This window comes from Hippocampus comes, unplaced genomic scaffold (assembly GCF_001891065.2).
Source record: "Hippocampus comes isolate QL1 unplaced genomic scaffold, H_comes_QL1_v1.1 scaffold21, whole genome shotgun sequence".
NCBI classification, from domain to species: Eukaryota; Metazoa; Chordata; class Actinopteri; order Syngnathiformes; family Syngnathidae; genus Hippocampus; species Hippocampus comes.
In genome coordinates this window covers 2,165,840-2,170,153 of record NW_017805745.1, presented here as the reverse complement: position 1 = coordinate 2,170,153, position 4,314 = coordinate 2,165,840, and the positions used below count along the sequence as shown (strand labels likewise).

The window sequence follows — 4,314 nt, the reverse complement described above, 5'->3', positions numbered from 1 at the left end:
GGTGGAACAACACTTTGATGGCAACGATCAACAAATGTACAGACATTCGGACGAGGTGACTCAGACGGAATGAAAGCTGTGAGCGACCATGAATGACGTGCTCGGCTTCACGCTTTCGCATCCGTCTTGCGCAGCTCAACGGCGCCCATTCGCCAGTCGGAAAAAGCGGGAGGCTTGGAATTCGTTCCAAAATGGCCGCCTCCAACTCAGAACCGGCCCACTTTCCTGCGTCCCGTCACGATGGAAAAAAACGAGGGTCCGGAACCAGTTCACCGCGAAAACCAAAGGATTACCGTCGCTGTTGATGTGCACATCAGGCAGGCGCGGAGGGTCCGCCGTTAGCAGAAGCCAAACAATCGAATGACATCATCAAACATTCCTGCGGCGCGCTTGGTCGTCTTGTGGCGTCGCCGCCTCAAGCTGTCGACGCGTCCACTTGAGCTAGCCGCGGTGTAAAGCCGTGAACCCGAGCACGAAAACCTGCTCTGACAGCCGAAACCTGACTTGAAAACTCCAACCCTCATGAGAAACTTGAACCCTGTCTGGAAAGCCAAACCTTGCCGTCCAACTCGAAATGGGAAACCGAAAGCCGTCTTAAAACAAATCTTTTAAACTTGACCTCTTTACCAGGTTATGCAAGTCAAGTGCGGTGAAAACAAGTGAGAGGGCGGCGCTGGGCGGATGACGATCATCGCGTCCCCTGCGGGGCCGAGTGTCAGCCAGCAAGAGGGAGGGGGCGCTATTGGAAGTCTTCAACATGCTAATGAGGACACTTGAGTGATGGCGAGCGACGGGAGGCCGCCGACTCAAAGTCACTTTAGCCTCCGCCAGGAAAAAATACAAATTGACGTCTACGCTCGCATTTTTTTCTTTTTTTCTTTTTTAAACTCTTACTTGTAATGCTCGTGTGATGTTGAAAGATTTCACGGAGGCAGCGAGTCAAACGCTTCCACTTAAGAGGAGGGAAAGACGATGCTTGTTAAGACATTTTCTTTCATAGGGGGGGGGGGGGGGGGGGGGGGGGGGGCGCTTTGATTCGTCGCCGGCTTTGTAGCGAGCGCGGGAAGCCGCAGCCGAGCATCCAACAGGTGGGAAGGAAGGCGGCGAGGCTTCCTTCTCTCGCCGTCACGCTCGCATTCAGCGTTTGCATCGCCGCCGTAACTGAGGTGAAGGTGTTCAACGGAGAGCTGCTGAACACTCCCTCGGGTTGGAACATTCAGCGTTGGAGAAAGCAAATTCCACACGCACGCACACACACCGGCACATGAATGACAATCGAATGATTTTTTTTTCACCCCCCACTCCAATAAATAAATAAATAAATAAACAAACCAACAAATAAATAATCAAGCAACGGCTAAAGATATCCATGAAATTCAGACCTCCCAAAAAGCTTCAGACTTTCAAATCTGGAGTGTCTGCTGCCAGGGATGTCAAGCTGAAGAGGATGGCGGCGACGCTGGCGGCAAAAGTTTGCCGCGGCTGCGACGGCGTGACCTCACAAGGTGAGGCGGCGACCGGCCGGCACCCTTTCCGCTGTTTCCTCCCCCGCCCAAACCTCCTTGCCCGTCTCCTGCACACTCGGAATAAATTGCGGCTGTCCGGACATGAAAATGTCAAATACCTAAAATACACCGAGGCTAAATAGCATATTCATTTTTAATGCCCGCTCATCCCATGCTGCTATTCTCATATCAGGCCTGTCTGCCGACAGCTGTTGCGGCCGACGCCCGCCCGGAATTTATCATCCGTCTCGTTGGAGGGCCGGCGGGGGGGGGCGTTCACACCACACACTGTAAAACTGGCCTCCAAAAAGCAACATCCAAAGTCCAACCCAGACTTGAAGCCCAACCCCTTGCTTGAAAGCCTACCTTGAAACCCTGAAGCCTTGCTTGAAGGCCACCCCTCGGCTTTGAACCCTCATTTCAATCCTGAACACGAGCTTGAAACCGTCATTTGACAGACGATCTTGTTCTCCCGATCCTGATCCGAAAGCCCAACCCTTGCTCGAAATCCAACCTTGAAACCCCGATGCCGAATTCGAACCTCTGCAATGCGAGTCGAATTTGCAACCCTGACCCTGTTTTCAACCCTCCTTGCAGAAGCGCGAGCCTCGTGCGAAAGCCGAACCCAGGCTTGAAACCCCGATTCCAAACCCTTGACCCGTGAGGTGCCGACTGCAATCTTAACCCAGATTTGAAACCTTGACGTCTTCTTGAAACACAAACTTTTAAAGCCGGACCCTGGATCCGTAACTTCACTTTTAAACACCCAAACCCTGGTTTGAAACATTCGCCGGAAATGCTAACGGCGTCTTCAAACCTGAACGCTCTTTTGAATCCCTACTTTTAAAACCTGAACCTTGTTTTACATCCAAAGGCTCGAGACTCCCATTGGAAAGTTTCAGATTGTTTGAAAGCTGACTTTAAAACCCTGACTCCTAATTTACAACACAGACCCTAACTCGGCTCAAAACCCGAATTCGAAACCTCAATCTTGACACCTTGACGTGAAGGCGCGTGAAGCAAGGAGCATCGTGTCAAGATACTTCTGACCTATTTCTTGCCCATTTCCTTTCGGAATTTCAAGCACCTGCGCCTCGCCCCGCCTTTGATATACGATTCAATTAGTTTAATGCCAAACATAAATTGCGCAACAATCCTGCGCCCCAACGTGCCCACGTGAACACACAGACAAAGACACACACACACACACACACACACACACACACAAACACACACATACACACACACACGCGCGCGCGACGGTGACATTGACGGTGGAGGTAGTGACATTGGCGCGTGGAGGCGGCACGGCGGAATGCCACCCGAGTGTGTTTTTAGGTGGCATGTGGCGGGTGATTACAGCAGATTATCACAATCCAGATTGTTACAAATTGAGAATGTGTGTGTGTGTGTGTGTGTGTGTGTGTGTGTGTGTGTGTGTGTGTGCGTGTGTTGTGTGTGTGTGTGTGTGTGTGTGTGTGTGTGTGTGTGTGTGTGTGTGTGTGTGTGTGTGTGTGTGTGTGTGTGTGTGTGTGTGTGTGTACGCGTGCGCGCACTTAAAGACACGACGCCTTTGGGGATAAGTCGAACTGGCGAGTGAGTGATGAACAGTTGGTGTGTGTGTGCGAGATGTTCTTTCTCATGGCACGGCCAGGACCATCAAGTTTCGGGACAGGCTGAGAGGCAAAACATTTCAACGGCGAGTGTTTGGAGAGTCATCGGGTAATTTACTTGACTGCATACTCAGGTAGAACCCCCCAAAAAAAAAGCGCGACAGAAAATGTAATGAAATGAAAAGTAAGGATATAAAATGAAGGCAAAATAAAAATGTTGAGAAAGGTGAAATTCTAATCCTGTAATATAATGGCTGACACATTTAAAATCATATGACCCTAAATTTGGATTAAAAAAAAAAAAAGTCAAATATTCTTGGGGAATTTGTTTGATGCCAAAGCGGATGTCAATTCCAATTCCAAATTATCATTAAAAAATTCACTGAGTCGAAGTAAAGCCCAACGCATGAATAAAATAAATCGCAACTGAAAACATAGTGCGGGTTGACACTTGATGTCAGTGTGTTTAAAAAAAACAAAAAACAAAACAATCCTAAACACATTCATAAATTCTCAAATATTGACTTGAACTGAATTCGAGGTTGTTGTTGCCTGACGCACGTGTGGCGAAACTACAGCGCAGCTTTGCTTACCTTAGCACACCAACAGCATACTGGAGTGAACCTCGGTGTTGGATTGAGCCGCCTGTGGCCGGCACTGCTGGCGGGAACGCCACCTGAAAGGGAGGGCAGAGGCCGCCATGAGCGCAAGAAACTGGGGTGGCTTCAAGCGCCCTGCCGCCGTCTCATTTTAAAACAATAAAGAAGATGCATCCATAGCGTGTGCAGTTGCGCCGTTGTGGGTGTGCGTGTGTGTGTGTTTTTTAGATTTCTATCATGTCTACCATTTTCCCTTGATTGAACGTCGACTGGTAAATCTAAAATCCATTTGAGTCCACTGACACAAACCTTGTAGCAGTCATCACATGTCAGGGCAAAAGAATGACATGTAGCGTATTTTTATTGCTGTCAAATGTCAAAATGGGTCAAATTTGACCCCGAGGGTACAGATGAAATCAAACCGTGCGCCCGGAGGCACTTTTTGGAAATCCATCCCTTCCCAGCGGGACAAAGGCGAGGCCACCGCGCCGAAGCTAAATACCGCACGCCACTCGGGGCACCTTTCATTTTCCACGCGCTCGATGGCGCCTATCTATTTATCGGCGCGCAAGCATCGGCTGCCACCTCTGACAAGCC

The 4,314-nt window shown here is 49.7% G+C and overlaps 1 protein-coding gene across 1 annotated transcript in view; it reads right to left on the bottom strand.

Moving 5' to 3' along the window:
• Positions 1-4,314, bottom strand: part of znf536 (zinc finger protein 536) — a 147,400-nt gene that overhangs the window by 66,577 nt on the left and 76,509 nt on the right. Inside the window, exon 4 of the mRNA XM_019884448.1 lies at positions 3,712-3,794. The gene's annotated coding sequence lies outside the window, so the exon portion shown is untranslated. The remainder of the gene's footprint in view (positions 1-3,711; positions 3,795-4,314) is intronic.